Consider the following 19,512-nt stretch of genomic DNA (forward strand, 5'->3'; position numbering starts at 1 on the left):
CACCTGCAAGTTCACCTGCATCAGGACCTGCCCGACACCAGCACCCGCCAAGCCGAGCACCAGCAGCAACCAACTTAAGTGCATCCTGCTCAACACCTGCTCCGTCCACAGACACGCCATCGAACTCTGGAACCTCCTCGACACCACAGCCCCTGACGTTGCCTTCATCACGGAGACCTGGATGAACGCCTCCTCAGCGCCCGACATCGCCATCGCAATCCCAGAAGGTTACAAGATCACCCGGAAGGACCGCAACACCAACCAGGTGGGAGGAGGCATCGCCATCATCCACAAGAACACCATCCGCATCACGACCAGCACCGACAACACCCCACCCTCCGCCGAACACCTGCACTTCCAGATCCACACGGACCCGAAGACCACCCTCAGAGGCACCCTGATCTACCGACCTCCGGGACCACGCACTCAATTCAGCGAGGACATCGCCGACTTCGTCAGCCCACACGCCCTCCCCTCCGCTGACTACATCCTCCTGGGGGACTTCAACTTCCACCTGGAGAACAACAACGACTGCAACACCAGCACCCTGCTCGACAACCTCGCTAACCTTGGACTCAAGCAGCTGGTGTCCACCCCCACCCACCTCGCCGGACACACACTCGACGCCATCTTCTCATCCAGCAGAGACATCGCCTTCAGCCACGCCACAGAACTCCACTGGACAGATCACAGATGCATCCACTTCACCTTCAGAAGAACGACGACCCACCACCACCAGCAACAGGTTGCCCGAAGAAGCTGGAACAAGATCACAGCCGACCAGCTTGCCGCCTCCCTGAGCCAGCACCCTCCGGCCAGCTCAGCGAACCCCAGCCAGGCCGCCGACAACCTCACGAAGTGGATTAGCAACTGCGCAGACGAACTCGCCCCACTGAGGACCCCGCCCAGCAGACCCGGCAGTAAGAGAGCCCCATGGTTCACCGACGAACTCATGAGCTCCAAGAAGAACTGCCGAGCCCTCGAGAAAGCCTGAAGAAGGGAACCCACGCCGGACAACAGGACCACCCTCAAGCTCGCCACCCGAAAACACCACCAACTGATCCGCATCGCCAAGAAAACTGCTTTCAAAAACCGACTAGACAACAACGCACACAACTGCAAGGAACTCTTCAACATCGTGAAAGAGCTCTCCAACCCCAACGCCGGAAACAACGACATCACCCCTTCGCAAGACCTCTGCAACTCCCTCGCTTCCTACTTCCACAACAAGATCGCGGACATACACGACAGCTTCAGCACTCAACCGACGCACGCCACGACCGCAGGACCTCCACCCACCACCACCCTCCGCGCCTGGACCCTGGTCAACACCGAAGACACCGTCCACACGATGAACTCCGTCCACTCCGGATCTCCAACCGACCCCTGCCCTCACCACGTCTTCAACAAAGCCGACGTTGTCATCGCACCCCACCTGCGGGACATCATCAACACCTCATTCGACACCGCTACCTTCCCCGAGAGCTGGAAGCACGCCGAACTCAGCGCTCTACTGAAGAAACCTACAGCAGACCCCACCGAACTCAAGAATTACCGCCCCATCTCGCTCCTCCCGTTTCCAGCCAAAGTCATCGAGAAGACCGTCAACAAACAGCTGGCCGCCTTCCTCGAGACAAATGGATCCCTCGACCCATCGCAGTCCGGTTTCCGTGCCAACCACAGCACCGAGACCGCCCTCATCGCCGCCACCGACGACATCCGAGCCCTGATGGACAACGGGGAAACAGCGGACCTCATCCTCCTAGACCTCTCCGCGGCTTTCGACACGGTCTGCCACCGCACCCTAGTGCAGCGCCTCAGCAACGTCGGAATCCAGGAGAAGGCGCTGGAATGGATCATCTCCTTTCTCGACGGAAGAACACAAAGAGTCCGCCTACCACCGTACAAGTCAGAGGCCACCAAAGTCATCTGCGGCGTCCCTCAAGGATCCTCACTGAGCCCGACTCTCTTCAACGTCTACATGAGCCCCCTCGCGGCCATCGCACGCCAACACAACCTCAACATAATCTCCTACGCCGACGACACCCAGCTGATCCTCTCCCTGACCAACGACCCCGCCGCCGCCAGAGCCAACCTGCACGAAGGGATGAGAGAGGTAGCCGAGTGGATGACGACGAGCCGCCTGAAGCTGAACACAGATAAGACGGAGGTCCTCATCCTGGGCTCCTCGCCCTCCGCCTGGGACGACTCCTGGTGGCCCCCCGCCCTGGGCACCGCACCCAAACCGACGGACCACGCACGCAACCTGGGTTTCATCTTGGACTCCTCCCTCTCCATGACCAGGTAAGTCAACGCCGTCTCCTCGTCATGCTTCAACATCCTGCGCATGCTGCGGAAGATCTTCTGGTGGATCCCCACAGAGACCAGGAAGACCGTCACCCAGGCCCTCGTCACCAGCCGACTGGACTACGGCAACGCACTCTACGCCGGAACCACCGCCAAGACCCAGAAGAGGCTCCAGCGCATCCAGAACGCCTCAGCCAGACTCATCCTCGACATCCCACGACACAGCCACATCTCCGGACACCTAAGAGACCTGCACTGGCTCCCGGTCAACAAGAGAATCACCTTCCGCCTCCTTACCCATGCACACAAAGCTCTCCACGACCAAGGCCCGAGCTACCTCAACAACCGAATCAACTTCTACGCTCCCAAACGCCACCTCCGATCCGCCAGCCACGCCCTCGCCGCCGTCCCACGCATCTGCAGAGCCACTACAGGAGGAAGGTCCTTCTCCTACCTGGCCGCCAAGACCTGGAACTCCCTCCCGGCCGACCTGCGCCTGACCCAAGACCACCTCTCCTTCAGGAAGAAGCTCAAGACCTGGCTGTTCGAGCAGTAGCGGCACCACGCCCCCCCCCCCCCAAAGCGCCTCGAGACCCTAGGTAGGTAGCGCGCTCTATAAATGTCTTTGATTGATTGATTGATTGATTGATTTCACTCAATGCAGTGCTGCACCAAATTGTGTGAATTTGTAATACATCTGGCCCCGAAGTAGTACTGCATGCTTTTGCTGCAACTGTGATTCACATCATTTTACAATATTTATATATAAAGATTGGTAAAAGTCAAGCAACACAAAATTCTGTATGCTTAGTCACAACAGGATGTTTCATTTATGTTTACAAACTCAAATCTAGTTACAGGGATTTATATTAATTTACCAATTGACCCCATGTCCCATGTGTAATTAGAAGTTATGCCTTATTTAACCTTTTGTCCAAACACAGGTAGCACAAAGCCGTAAAGTAGATAAAGGCATTTTAAATATAGTAGTAGAGAACAAAGGGTCACAAAAAGTCAAGAATATATCCAAGAAAGAAAGATTTTTTTTATTGCTAGGTCAGAGCATTTTTAAAATAAATGCATTTTACAGTACAGTACGAGAAAGAGGGAACAATTGCCACATGCGAGCTAAAGTAAACATATTTTCCACTTATATCTTTATGGTTGATATTGGTAGAAATGAAAAGAACTGTTACAGCTTGCATTGCATCATAAATTGCATGCAATATTATAAAGTAAATCAATATATTGACAAGAACTTTTACCACGGTGCCTGCGGTGTTGCTGTGAAGATCTCGCGGCAGTGGTGATGACGTTTCCATATGTATCGATGGCTGTGTGAGTATTTTGCCTGCATATATGTCCGATGTATACAAAAGCATGACCACCTACCCATTTCCAGAGTCTGGCCCATATGTGGGCAGTCCAGGCAACAGGTATATGGTACAGATAGGACTTACCTATATATTGCCACAAACAGGGTCATAATCCTTGGGGTGAAGCTGCTGCTGTGAAGTGGGAGCCTGAAGAGAGAGATCCATATCAAACTCTGACTGACAGAACAGAAAAAGGGTGAGTACGCGCCTCAAATCCTTAATTTCCAACGACTTGAAGCAGGCGGTTCCACCACCATGGTCAGCTTGTTTAATAGGTAACTCTTCATTTTGACGACGATGAAACTCCCCTGTACAGCCCTATGGCAGCTGTTTTTACCTGACCCTGACCCCAGCGCTCTGCAGTGTAAGCGGTTTAGCCATGGTCTTTCCAAATTCAATCCCCCCATCTCGTCACAATATGGTGGTAGGACTGACAAGCTGGTGGCTGGACCGTGACCACGGGTACAGCGGTTAATGGATCGCAAAACTAGTAATAAGGCCCTAAGACGGATACTCCCATACAAATAGGTTAATTTTGGCTTACATTTAGTAGTTTTGTCCATGAGGCAGGGTAATCCTCAGAGAAAATGTGTGAGAATGGTATGTGTAGCAAACAAACTACACACCAACTTAGTTAAATAAATACAGGTCTTTAATCACCACACGTATTTAATTAAATTGAAACTTTTAGAAAAAAAAGTTTTCAAAACATCATCCTCAGGTCTAGAGGGACCTAGGCCACCTATGTTGTTGAAATGGCAGTTGCATCTAGTCATCCTGAAGTTTATGGTCCCCCTGATCCGATCATACACTACAATTGAGAATATTTATGAAACTCATTCGCCTAGACAGATGAGCTGGGAGTGTGTATTGAGTCTGAGTTCAAATCTTTATTAACCCTAATTATGAGTTTGGAAAATACCATTTTAAGGCCACTGCTTGAATATTATTACACTGTCAGTCATCATCCCTGTTCAGTGTACTAGGCTTCAAAGTAACTAAAAATACAAAGGGAAGCCTATCTAATCGCAATTCTTCATGAACACTTCAGAACAGACATCAACGGCTCAGCCTCTTTCTTAAAGTTGTTATGGGGATTACTGTCTCTGGAACTAAGTCCAACAATCGGATGCCCCTCAAGGGGCAAACCTATTCCATGATACAGGACTGTCTCCAGAAATAAAGGCACCTTCATACTCAGGGAATTTATTTCACAGAAATCCTTTCCCTACAGAGATTTGTTACAAACTTTCACAATCCTTTGTTTACTTCTCCCCTCAAGCCTGTAGCCTCCATCTGTCAAGCTCCTGAATAGGCAAGAGATACTCTCCACCTTTGCCCTAGTGGGTAGATAGAAGGTTGTATGGTTTCAGCTCCAAAGCAATGCTTTTGAGCATTGTATTTAATATGAAATGTTTGGGAAGTCCGTTAGATATCTTCTATAAATTATGCATGAGCTTTCTTCTTCTGTCTTTGATTTTCAAACCAGGAGAGTGTGCTGAGTAGGGCATCAATGAGAAAATCTAGGTGTCGTTAGACGTTATCCTGAAACTAATGCACATACCTGGAAAAATACAAAAACATATCAGACAGCTTTCTGATGAGAAGAAATCAAGCTCCAAGTCTGTTACTCATACCTGACTACTCTATCCACACTACAAAGAGACCATCGCCTTTCCATTTCCCTTGTGTAAGCAACACAAATTAAATGCCATAGACACATAATAAAACTATATTAAACATGTTTTTATAAGAGAGTGGCTTCAGACCTGATCAACCCCCCCCTAATGTTTTGGTTTTGTACCACCTGTATTGGTGACATCTGCAGTGACTCTTACTAGCATATTCTAACTCACTCTGAGATTATGTAAAATGGCTTGAGTGCTAGCCCCACGTGCCTTGCTTTTAAAATAAGGCCATCAGTTGCACAGCTGGGGTACAAGGCTCTGAAGTGGTTGCACATGACCACATGGGTATAGCTGTGTACACATATTTTGGCTCAGCAAGGAGGACTACTGTCTAACTCAGGTCGGTATCTATCCGCATGTCAGAGAGGGAACTTAGACTAAATTAGGTATGACCTCTGCTGGCCTAATTTAATTGGGCATCCAAAATGAAATATACCAATTTGTTTCTGCTTTAAGCATGAATCAGTGGTGCATTATTGTGAGTACATAGTGCTTACTGTAAGTTTGTAGTGCTTTAATACATTGAAATTATACATGAAAACTGCACCAACTTATAAACTTCGCTTTGGCTCAATATGTAGAATACGTAGACAAGAGTAAAGTCTATTTTCCTATGTTTAAAAAGGCCCTGTGTACATATGTAATACTAATTGGTCCACAGATGCACTCCTTCATAGACTTTAGGATAAGAATAATTTCCAGTGTCAAATCGTAATTAGATTTCAACTTTGAACTATCCTACTGGATTACGTTGATTACTCTGATAGCTAAAAGATGGATCAACGCCTCCCCCAGACAATAGAACCATTTAGGAGAACTAAGATTTCCATAGGAGAAGAAGAGTTTGGTGGAGGAATCAAAAGGGGCCAGTTCACTGACAAGGCACGACATGCCGTTCTCTCAGGCACAGTAAGGAAATAGTCAGACCTCAGTGCCAGTCACACTAGGAAAGTCAGTTGAAGATTTAGATGGGCAGAATCAGTTTGTAATGTCACTCAGGGGTGGATGCACGGCTATGAAAGAGCTCTGAATGACCAAAGTTTGATTTCACGATTCCTGGACTTCCCAAAATGTTGGAAAGTGTTAATAAGGCACTGATGTAGCAAGAACAAGGCATCGTTGGACTCTGTCATGATGCCTACCTTCTAGAACTCTCGAAATTTAAAGAACCTTGGGAAGAAATAGGAACTAAAGAGAGAGGAGGAGGGAGTAGCTTTATGAAGATCCCCTGTTTGTGAGGGATCTAGCCTTGCACCTCTGTGGACTCTGTTGGACTTTTGCCTTCTAAATATTTGACGCTGGTCTCACCACTGCATCTGGGGCTTTGAAGAGGGTGTGATAGCAGGGGTATGTGCAAGAGAGTGCTTTCTCTTTGGCTTCTGTGGACTGAGTTTGGTGGGTATTCCTGGAGGGTTCTTCTCTGACTCCTACGTGGCACACAGGCACCCTGCAGATGGTCAGGAGACTGTCAGGCCTGGGTCGTGCAGACAGTGTAACCTCCCTTCAGGTAAATGGAGTGTTCCTCAAGAGAGACCCTAAGCCAACGAGATTACCAGGACCCAGATGGGAGAACAGGCACTGGACTCTTCACAGGTTCCTTTTGTTGAAAAAAAACTGTTTGGTTATGCAGCCATAAGTTAAACTTCGGAATAATCAGTCTCTCTGAAAATGAAAGTGGCAGGAGGGTAGTACCCTGAGCTTTCCTTCACTGGAAGGTGGGCAGTTAAAAGCAAGTTCTATAAATTTTTTAGAATCCAGGAGGTACTCTTAGTAGCTGTAGGGAACCACTAGGAGCAGCTACTACTTGTGAGGAACACTTTAGGTGACTGCTACGCCCAACGTTGCTTAGCAATTGCTCTGTCATGGACCAGTGTCCGGCAGAAGAAGTACAGACTACTGTGCTGTTGTGCAACCTGCTGTTCTCAGTTGGGACCTGTTAATCACTGTCACAGAGAGCCTTTGCTCCTTGAGTCCTCCTTCAACAGATAATATCACACTTATTTTCTCTGACAAGAGCAAGGGCACCAGGTGATTGATCAGACACAGGTGCACTGCACCCAATGGAAACCAAATCTCTTCGAGGAAGATCAGTGCCCAGGGAAGAACTGAGTGCATAATATAATAGACCCCCCTCAGTTCCTATGGGAGAGTGGGGCAGCAGCGGTCTTCCCACCCACACTGCAGTCGTCAGGTGGAAGGCAAGTAAAGAGGGGCAGGCTACCTTGTTGGCACAAAACAATCAGGGAGATGAGGAGCTGACTGGGCCATATGGATTTGGGCTCCCACACAGCTCTCGGTTTCAAGAAGCATTGTTACCCATATTTGGAATCAGGGATACTGAAAACAAATACATATTTGCCATTCACTTTGGTGGGCAGTTGAAAGGGCACATCCAGTCCTGCAGTAGCAGAGGTTACCCTCACAGTGAAATAAAATGACAGTTACTCAGTTCAAAGAGAAAGAGAGGTTTATTTTGAAATCCTTGCTTGAAAACTCATTTATTTGACAAATAGTATGCTATTTTTCGGTGAATCAGACAAATGCTCTTGGTTATATGTACTCAAGGTTTTAGTCCTTTAGGTAGGTGAGCTCTCCATGGGGTAAGAGGCTTTGCAGATCAGATAAGATCCGATAATACTTTATTCGACTCTTGGAAGACCAATATAAGATTGCAGCTACATATTTATAGTTAATACTTTCAAAGCCAACAGGTCCACATACACAAAAAAATGTTTTTCAATTTAAACCGTAATTAATATTTGCTATGGATCTTAAAAGATGTAAAAAAATAGTTTAAAAGAAAGTATATAGTTTCAGTTTATTCTAATGAGAGTAAATATTCCATTGCCAATCGTCGTGCTTTCTGATACCAGCAGCAAGTAATAAAATGAAGTTTACAGTGCTTTGACATGAACAAATATCACAGGGCTTACTGGAAGTGATGCAACCATGTGCCTCGGGTGGCGAAAGCGACTAGGTAATTAATATTTATTAGCCACAACCTAGTCAGTAAAAATGTCCGCCTTTCATTTAGCTCAATTGATAAATATAGTGCAGGTTCTCTTTGGAGCCAGGAGGCTGGCTATAGATGATTAGATTCAGAAAAGGGGGTGGTGATGAACAGAGTGTCTGAATTAGGCAGACCACTCTTACCCAGTCCAAAGATCAGGGCTTGATCCATCACCGTTATTTAGCTCACTGCACCATCCCAGCTCAGAACCTGGCTATATGCAAATTAGTCTGTCCCTGGCCCAGTGCATCATGGGAACAGGGCAGACCAAACTACCAAGCCAATTCTTCACCAGAAAGGAGACAAGCTTCCGGGGACCGGTTTCTGGCATTTCAGCCTTCGTCGGCCCGGCTTGCTTGAATCCTGATGGTGCAGTGAGCAAGGGACTCATGTCTGAGTATACCCTGCCACACCTATAGGGGCCAAAAACGATTCAGGAAAGGGGGTGATGATGAACAGAGTGTCTGAATTAAGCAGACCACTCTTACCCAGTCCAAAGATCAGGGCTTGATCCATCACCGTTATTTAGCTCACTGCACCATCCCAGCTCAGAACCTGGCTATATGCAAATTAGTCTGTCCCTGGCCCAGTGCATCATGGGAACAGGGCAGACCAAACTACCAAGCCAATTCTTCACCAGAAAGGAGACAAGCTTCCGGGGACCGGTTTCTGGCATTTCAGCCATCGTCGGCCCGGCTTGCTTGAATCCTGATGGTGCAGTGAGCAAGGGACCCATGTCTGAGTATACCCTGCCACACCTATAGTGGCCAAAAACGATTCAGAAAAGGGGGTGATGATGAACAGAGTGTCTGAATTAAGCAGACCACTCTTACCCAGTCCAAAGATCAGGGCTTGATCCATCACCGTTATTTAGCTCACTGCACCATCCCAGCTCAGAACCTGGCTGTATGCAAATTAGTCTGTCCCTGGCCCAGTGCATCATGGGAACAGGGCAGACCAAACTACCAAGCCAATACTTCACCAGAAAGGAGACAAGGTTCCGGGGACCGGTTTCTGGCATTTCAGCCGTCGTTGGCCCGGCTTGCTTGAATCCTGATGGTGCAGTGAGCAAGGGACTCATGTCTGAGTATACCCCGCCTCACCTATAGTGACCAAAAACGATTCAGAAAAGGGGGTGGTGATGAACAGAGTGTCTGAATTAAGCAGACCACTCTTACCCAGTCCAAAGATCAGGGCTTGATCCATCACCGTTATTTAGCTCACTGCACCATCCCAGCTCAGAACCTGGCTATATGCAAATTAGTCTGTCCCTGGCCCAGTGCATCATGGGAACAGGGCAGACCAAACTACCAAGCCAATTCTTCACCAGAAAGGAGACAAGCTTCCGGGGACCGGTTTCTGGCATTTCAGCCGTCGTTGGCCCGGCTTGCTTGAATCCTGATGGTGCAGTGATCAAGGGACTCATGTCTGAGTATACCCCGCCACACCTATAGTGGCCAAAAACGATTCAGAAAAGGGGGTGGTGATGAACAGAGTGTCTGAATTAAGCAGACCACTCTTACCCAGTCCAAAGATCAGGGCTTGATCCATCACCGTTATTTAGCTCACTGCACCATCCCAGCTCAGAACCTGGCTATATGCAAATTAGTCTGTCCCTGGCCCAGTGCATCATGGGAACAGGGCAGACCAAACTACCAAGCAAATTCTTCACCAGAAAGGAGTCACGATTCCGGGGACCGGTTTCTGGCATTTCAGCCATCGTCGGCCCGGCTTGCTTGAATCCTGATGGTGCAGTGAGCGAGGGACTCATGTCTGAGTATACCCTGCCACACCTATAGTGGCCAAAAACGATTCAGAAAAGGGGGTGGTGATGAACAGAGTGTCTGAATTAAGCAGACCACTCTTACCCAGTCCAAATATCAGGGCTTGATCCATCACCGTTATTTAGCTCACTGCACCATCCCAGCTCAGAACCTGGCTATATGCAAATTAGTCTGTCCCTGGCCCAGTGCATCATGGGAACAGGGCAGACCAAACTACCAAGCCAATTCTTCACCAGAAAGGAGACAAGCTTCCGGGGACCGGTTTCTGGCATTTCAGCTGTCGTCGGCCCGGCTTGCTTGAATCCTGATGGTGCAGTGAGCAAGGGACTCATGTCTGAGTATACCCTGCCACACCTATGGTGGCCAAAAACGATTCAGAAAAGGGGTGGTGATGAACTGAGTGTCTGAATTAAGCAGACCACTCTTTCCCAGTCCAAAGATCAGGGCTTGATCCATCACCGTTATTTAGCTCATTGCACCATCCCAGCTCAGAACCTGGCTATATGCAAATTAGTCTGTCCCTGGCCCAGTGCATCATGAGAACAGGGCAGACCAAACTACCAAGCCAATTCTTCACCAGAAAGGAGACAAGCTTCCGGGGACCGGTTTCTGGCATTTCAGCCGTCGTCGGCCCGGCTTGCTTGAATCCTGATGGTGCAGCGAGCAAGGGACTCATGTCTGAGTATACCCTGCCACACCTATAGTGGCCAAAAACGATTCAGAAAAGGGGGTGGTGATGAACAGAGTGTCTGAATTAAGCAGACCACTCTTACCCAGTCCAAAGATCAGGGCTTGATCCATCACCGTTATTTAGCTCATTGCACCATCCCAGCTCAGAACCTGGCTATATGCAAATTAGTCTGTCCCTGGCCCAGTGCATCATGAGAACAGGGCAGACCAAACTACCAAGCCAATTCTTCACCAGAAAGGAGACAAGCTTCCGGGGACCGGTTTCTGGCATTTCAGCCGTCGTCGGCCCGGCTTGCTTGAATCCTGATGGTGCAGCGAGCAAGGGACTCATGTCTGAGTATACCCTGCCACACCTATAGTGGCCAAAAACGATTCAGAAAAGGGGGTGGTGATGAACAGAGTGTCTGAATTAAGCAGACCACTCTTACCCAGTCCAAAGATCAGGGCTTGATCCATCACCGTTATTTAGCTCACTGCACCATCCCAGCTCAGAACCAGCCTATATGCAAATTAGTCTGTCCCTGGCCCAGTGCATCATGGGAACAGGGCAGACCAAACTACCAAGCCAATTCTTCACCAGAAAGGAGACAAGCTTCCGGGGAACGGTTTCTTGCATTTCAGCCGTCGTCGGCCCGGCTTGCTTGAATCCTGATGGTGCAGTGAGCAAGGCACTCATGTCTGAGTGTACCCTGCCACACCTATAGTGGCCAAAAACGATTCAGAAAAGGGGGTGGTGATGAACAGAGTGTCTGAATTAAGCAGACCACTCTTACCCAGTCCAAAGATCAGGGCTTGATCCATCACCGTTATTTAGCTCACTGCACCATCCCAGCTCAGAACCTGGCTATATGCAAATTAGTCTGTCCCTGGCCCAGTGCATCATGGGAACAGGGCAGACCAAACTACCAAGCCAATACTTCACCAGAAAGGAGACAAGCTTCCGGGGACCGGTTTCTGGCATTTCAGCCGTCGTCGGCCCGGCTTGCTTGAATCCTGATGGTGCAGTGAGCAAGGGACTCATGTCTGAGTATACTCTGCCACACCTATAGTGGCCAAAAACGATTCAGAAAAGGGGGTGGTGATGAACAGAGTGTCTGAATTAAGCAGACCACTCTTACCCAGTCCAAAGATCAGGGCTTGATCCATCACCGTTATTTAGCTCACTGCACCATCCCAGCTCAGAACCTGGCTATATGCAAATTAGTCTGTCCCTGGCCCAGTGCATCATGGGAACAGGGCAGACCAAACTACCAAGCCAATTCTTCACCAGAAAGGAGACAAGCTTCCCCGGAAGCTTGTTTCCTTCCCAGTGTAAGAATTGGCTTGGTAGTTTGGTTTGCCCAGTTCCCATCATGCACTGGGACAGGAACCGACTCATTTGCATATAGCCAGGTTCTGAGCTGGGATGGTGCAGTGAGCTAAAAAGAGGTGTTGGATCTAGCCCTGATCTCTTGACTGGGTGAGAGTATTCTGCTCAATTCAGAAACTCTGTCCATCACCACCCCTTGTTGTCAAATATTTTGTCCACCCTAAGCGTGGAAGGGTATACTCAGATGTGAGTCCCTTGCTCTTTGCACCATCAGGATTCAAGCAAGCCGGGCCGACGACGGCTGAAATGCCAGAAACCAGTCCCCGGAAGCTTGTTTCCTTCCCAGTGTAAGAATTGGCTTGGTAGTTTGGTTTGCCCAGTTCCCATCATGCACTGGGACAGGAACAGACTAATTTGCATATAGCCAGGTTCTGAGCTGGGATGGTGCAGTGAGCTAAAAGACGGTGTTGGATCTAGCCCTGATCTCTTGACTGGGTGAGAGTATTCTGCTTAATTCAGAAACTCTGTCCATCACCACCCCTTGTTGTTAAATATTTTGTCCACCCTAAGCGTGGAAGGGTATACTCAGATGTGAGTCACTTGCTCATTGCACCATCAGGATTCAAGCAAGCCAGGCCGACGATGGCTGAAATGCCAGAAACCGGTCCCCGGAAGCTTGTTTCCTTCCCAGTGTAAGAATTGGCTTGGTAGTTTGGTTTGCCCAGTTCCCATCATGCACTGGGACAGGAACAGACTAATTTGCATATAGGCAGGTTCTGAGCTGGGATGGTGCAGTGAGCTAAAAAACGGTGTTGGATCTAGCCCTGATCTCTTGACTGGGTGAGAGTATTCTGCTTAATTCAGAAACTCTGTCCATCACCACCCCTTGTTGTTAAATATTTTGTCCACCCTAAGCGTGGAAGGGTATACTCAGATGTGAGTCCCTTACTCATTGCACCATCAGGATTCAAGCAAGCCGGGCCGACGATGGTTGAAATGCCAGAAACCGGTCCCCGGAAGCTTGTTTCCTTCCCAGTGTAAGAATTGGCTTGGTAGTTTGGTTTGCCCGGTTCCCATCATGCACTGGGACAGGAACAGACTAATTTGCATATAGCCAGGTTCTGAGCTGGGATGGTGCAGTGAGCTAAAAAACGGTGTTGGATCTAGCCCTGATCTCTTGACTGGGTGAGAGTATTCTGCTTAATTCAGAAACTCTGTCCATCACCACCCCTTGTTGGTAAATATTTTGTCCACCCTAAGCGTGGAAGGGTATACTCAGATGTGAGTCCCTTGCTCATTGCACCATCAGGATTCAAGCAAGCCGGGCCGACGGCGGCTGAAATGCCAGAAACCGGTCCCCGGAAGCTTGTTTCCTTCCCAGTGTAAGAATTGGCTTGGTAGTTTGGTTTGCCCAGTTCCCATCATGCACTGGGACAGGAACCGACTAATTTGCATATAGCCAGGTTCTGAGCTGGGATGGGGCAGTGAGCTAAAAAGCGGTGTTGGATCTAGCCCTGATCTCTTGACTGGGTGAGAGTATTCTGATTAATTCAGAAACTCAGTCCATCACCACCCCTTGTTGTTAAATATTTTGTCCACCCTAAGCGTGGAAGGGTATACTCAGATGTGAGTCCCTTGCTCATTGCACCATCAGGATTCAAGCAAGCCGGGCCCACGACGGCTGAAATGCCAGAAACCGGTCCCCGGAAGCTTGTTTCCTTCCCAGTGTAAGAATTGGCTTGGTAGTTTGGTTTGCCCAGTTCCCATCATGCACTGGGACAGGAACCGACTAATTTGCATATAGCCAGGTTCTGACCTGGGATGGTGCAGTGAGCTAAAAAGCGGTGTTGGATCTAGCCCTGATCTCTTGACTGGGTGAGAGTATTCTGCTCTAATCAGAAACTCTGTCCATCACCACCCCTTGTTGTTAAATATTTTGTCCACCCTAAGCGTGGAAGGGTATACTCAGATGTGAGTCCCTTGCTCTTTGCACCATCAGGATTCAAGCAAGCTGGGCCGACGACGGCTGAAATGCCAGAAACCGGTCCCCGGAAGCTTGTTTCCTTCCCAGTGTAAGAATTGGCTTGGTAGTTTGGTTTGCCCAGTTCCCATCATGCACTGGGACAGGAACAGACTAATTTGCATATAGCCAGGTTCTGAGCTGGGATGGTGCAGTGAGCTAAAAGACGGTGTTGGATCTAGCCCTGATCTCTTGACTGGGTGAGAGTATTCTGCTTAATTCAGAAACTCTGTCCATCACCACCCCTTGTTGTTAAATATTTTGTCCACCCTAAGCGTGGAAGGGAATACTCAGATGTGAGTCCCTTGCTCATTGCACCATCAGGATTCAAGCAAGCCAGGATGACGACGGCTGAAATGCCAGAAACCGGTCCCCGGAAGCTTGTTTCCTTCCCAGTGTAAGAATTGGCTTGGTAGTTTGGTTTGCCCAGTTCCCATCATGCACTGGGACAGGAACAGACTAATTTGCATAAAGACAGGTTCTGAGCTGGGATAGTGCAGTGAGCTAAAGAACGGTGTTGGATCTAGCCCTGATCTCTTGACTGGGTGAGAGTATTCTGCTTAATTCAGAAACTCTGTCCATCACCACCCATTGTTGTTAAATATTTTGTCCACCCTAAGCGTGGAAGGGTATACTCAGATGTGAGTCCCTTCCTCATTGCACCATCAGGATTCAAGCAAGCCGGGCCGACGACGGCTGAAATGCCAGAAACCGGTCCCCGGAAGCTTGTTTCCTTCCCAGTGTAAGAATTGGCTTAGTAGTTTGGTTTGCCCAGTTCCCATCATGCACTGGGACAGGAACAGACTAATTTGCATATAGCCAGGTTCTGAGCTGGGATGGTGCAGTGAGCTAAAAAGCGGTGTTGGATCTAGTCCTGATCTCTTGACTGGGTGAGAGTATTCTGCCTAATTCAGAAACTCTGTCCATCACCACCCCTTGTTGTTAAATATTTTGTCCACCCTAAGCGTGGAAGGGTATACTCAGATGTGAGTCCCTTGCTCATTGCACCATCAGGATTCAAGCAAGCCGGGCCGACGAAGGCTGAAATGCCAGAAACCGGTCCCCGGAAGCTTGTTTCCTTCCCAGTGTAAGAAGTGGCTTGGTAGTTTGGTTGCCCAGTTCCCATCATGCACTGGGACAGGAACAGACTAATTTGCATATAGACAGGTTCTGAGCTGGGATAGTGCAGTGAGCTAAAAAACGGTGTTGGATCTAGCCCTGATCTCTTGACTGGGTGAGAGTATTCTGCTTAATTCAGAAACTCTGTCCATCACCACCCCTTGTTGTTAAATATTTTGTCCACCCTAAGCGTGGAAGGTTATACTCAGATGTGAGTCCCTTGCTCATTGCACCATCAGGATTCAAGCAAGCCGGGCCGACGAAGGCTTAAATGCCAGAAATCGGTCCCCGGAAGCTTGTTTCCTTCCCAGTGTAAGAATTGGCTTGGTAGTTTGGTTTGCCCAGTTCCCATCATGCACTGGGACAGGACCAGACTAATTTGCATATAGCCAGGTTCTGAGCTGAGATGGTGCAGTGAGCTAAAAAACGGTATTGGATCTAGCCCTGATCTCTTGACTGGGTGAGAGTATTCTGCTTAATTCAGAAACTCTGTCCATCACCACCCCTTGTTGTTAAATATTTTGTCCACCCTAAGCGTGGAAGGGTATACTCAGATGTGAGTCCCTTGCTCATTGCACCATCAGGATTCAAGCAAGCCGGGCCGACGACGGCTGAAATGCCAGAAACCGGTCCCTGGAAGCTTGTTTCCTTCCCAGTGTAAGAATTGGCTTAGTAGTTTGGTTTGCCCAGTTCCCATCATGCACTGGGACAGGAACAGACTAATTTGCATATAGCCAGGTTCTGAGCTGGGATGGTGCAGTGAGCTAAAAAGCGGTGTTGGATCTAGTCCTGATCTCTTGACTGGGTGAGAGTATTCTGCTTAATTCAGAAACTCTGTCCATCACCACCCCTTGTTGTTAAATATTTTGTCCACCCTAAGCGTGGAAGGGTATACTCAGATGTGAGTCCCTTGCTCATTGCACCATCAGGATTCAAGCAAGCCGGGCCGATGAAGGCTGAAATGCCAGAAACCGGTCCCCGGAAGCTGGTTTCCTTCCCAGTGTAAGAAGTGGCATGGTAGTTTGGTTTGCCCAGTTCCCATCATGCACTGGGACAGGAACAGACTAATTTGCATATAGGCAGGTTCTGAGCTGGGATGGTGCAGTGAGCTAAAAAACGGTGTTGGATCTAGCCCTGATCTCTTGACTGGGTGAGAGTATTCTGCTTAATTCAGAAACTCTGTCCATCACCACCCCTTGTTGTTAAATATTTTGTCCACCCTAAGCGTGGAAGGTTATACTCAGATGTGAGTCCCTTGCTCATTGCACCATCAGGATTCAAGCAAGCCGGGCCGACGAAGGCTTAAATGCCAGAAACCGGTCCCCGGAAGCTTGTTTCCTTCCCAGTGTAAGAATTGGCTTGGTAGTTTGGTTTGCCCAGTTCCCATCATGCACTGGGACAGGACCAGACTAATTTGCATATAGCCAGGTTCTGAGCTGAGATGGTGCAGTGAGCTAAAAAACGGTGTTGGATCTAGCCCTGATCTCTTGACTGGGTGAGAGTATTCTGCTTAATTCAGAAACTCTGTCCATCACCACCCCTTGTTGTTAAATATTTTGTCCACCCTAAGCGTGGAAGGGTATACTCAGATGTGAGTCCCTTGCTCATTGCACCATCAGGATTCAAGCAAGCCGGGCCGACGACGACTGAAATGCCAGAAACCGGTCCCCGGAAGCTTGTTTCCTTCCCAGTCTAAGAATTGGCTTGGTAGTTTGGTTGCCCAGTTCCCATCATGCACTGGGACAGGAACAGACTAATTTGCATATAGCCAGGTTCTGAGCTGGGATGGTGCAGTGAGCTAAAAAACGATGTTGGATCTAGTCCTGATCTCTTGACTGGGTGAGAGTATTCTGCTTAATTCAGAAACTCTGTCCATCACCACCCCTTGTTGTTAAATATTTTGTCCACCCCAAGCGTGAAAGGGTATACTCAGATGTGAGTCCCTTGCTTATTGCACCATCAGGATTCAAGCAAGCCGGGCCGACGACGGCTGAAATGCCAGAAACTGGTCCCCGGAAGCTTGTTTCCTTCCCAGTGTAAGAATTGGCTTGGTAGTTTGGTTTGCCTAGGTCCCATCATGCACTGGGACAGGAACAGACTAATTTGCATAAAGCCAGGTTCTGAGCTGGGATGGTGCAGTGAGCTAAAAAACAGTGTTGGATCTAGCCCTGATCTCTTGACTGGGTGAGAGTATTCTGCTTAATTCAGAAACTCTGTCCATCACCACCCCTTGTTGTTAAATATTTGGCCACCCTAAGCGTGGAAGGGTATACTCAGATGTGAGTCCCTTGCTCATTGCACCATCAGGATTCAAGCAAGCCGGGCCGACGATGGCTGAAATGCCAGAAACCGGTCCCCGGAAGCTTGTTTCCTTCCCAGTGTAAGAATTGGCTTGGTAGTTTGGTTTGCCCAGTTCCCATCATGCAACGGGACAGGAACAGGCTAATTTGCATATAGCCAGGTTCTGAGCTGGGATGGTGCAGTGAGCTAAAAAACGGTGTTGGATCTAGCCCTGATCTCTTGACTGGGTGAGAGTATTCTGCTTAATTCAGTCACTCTGTCCATCACCATCCCTTGTTGTTAAATAATTTGTCCACCCTAAGCGTGGAAGGGTATTGTCAGATGTGAGTCCCTTGCTCATTGCACAATCAGGATTCAAGCAAGCCGGGCCGACGACGGCTGAAATGCCAGAAACCGGTCCCCGGAAGCTTGTTTCCTTCCCAGTGTAAGAATTGGCTTGGTAGTTTGGTTTGCCCAGTTCCCATCATGCACTGGGACAGGAACAGACTAATTTGCATATAGCCAGGTTCTGAGCTGGGATGGTGCAGTGAGCTAAAAAACGGTGTTGGATCTAGCCCTGATCTCTTGACTGGGTGAGAGTATTCTGCTTAATTCAGAAACTCTGTCCATCACCACCCCTTGTTGTTAAATATTTTGTCCACCCTAAGCGTGGAAGGGAATACTCAGATGTGAGTCCCTTGCTCATTGCACCATCAGGATTCAAGCAAGCCGGGCCGAAGACGGCTGAAATGCCAGAAACCAGTCCACGGAAGCTTGTTTCCTTCCCAGTGTAAAAATTGGCTTGGTAGTTTGGTTTGCCCAGTTCCCATCATGCACTGGGACAGGAACAGACTAATTTGCATATAGCCAGGTTCTGAGCTGGGATGGTGCAGTGAGCTAAAAAACGGTGTCGGATCTAGCCCTGATCTCTTGACTGGGTGAGAGTATTCTGCTTAATTCAGTCACTCTGTCCATCACCACCCCTTGTTGTTAAATAATTTGTCCAACCTAAGCGTGGAAGGGTATAGTCAGATATGAGTCCCTTGCTCATTGCACAATCAGGATTCAAGCAAGCGGGGCCGACGACGGCTGAAATGCCAGAAACCGGTCCACGGAAGCTTGCTTCCTTCCCAGTGTAAGAATTGGCTTGGTAGTTTGGTGTGCCCAGTTCCCATCATGCACTGGGAGAGGAACAGACTAATTTGCATATAGCCAGGTTCTGAGCTGGGATGGTGCAGTGAGCTAAAAAACGGTGTTGGATCTAGCCCTGATCTCTTGTCTGGGTGAGAGTATTCTGCTTAATTCAGAAACTCTGTCCATCAACACCCCTTGTTGTTAAATATTTTGTCCACCCTAAGCGTGGAAGGGTATACCCAGATGTGAGTCCCTTGCTCATTGCACCATCAGGATTCAAGCAAGCCGGGCCGATGCCGGCTGAAAAGCCAGAAACCGGTCCCCGGAAGCTTGTTTCCTTCCCAGTGTAAGAATTGTCTTGGTAGTTTGATTTGCCCAGTTCCCATCATGCACTGGGACAGGAACAGACTAATTTGCATATAGCCAGGTTCTGAGCTGGGATGGTGCAGTGAGCTAAAAACGGTGTTGGATCTAGCCCTGATCTCTTGACTGGGTGAGAGTATTCTGCTTAATTCAGAAACTCTGTCCATCACCACCGCTTGTTGTTAAATATTTTGTCCACCCTAAGCGTGGAAGGGTATACTCAGATGTGAGTCCCTTGCTCATTGCACCATCAGGATTCAAGCAAGCCGGGCCGACGAAGGCGGAAATGCCAGAAACCGGTCCCCGGAAGCTTGTTTCCTTCCCAGTGTAAGAATTGGCTTGGTAGTTTGGTTTGCCCAGTACCCATTATGCACTGGTAGACGACCAGACTAATTTGCATATAGCCAGGTTCTCAGCTGGGATGGTGCAGTG

Source organism: Lissotriton vulgaris, chromosome 5 (genome assembly GCF_964263255.1).
Source record: "Lissotriton vulgaris chromosome 5, aLisVul1.2, whole genome shotgun sequence".
Taxonomy (NCBI): Eukaryota; Metazoa; Chordata; class Amphibia; order Caudata; family Salamandridae; genus Lissotriton; species Lissotriton vulgaris.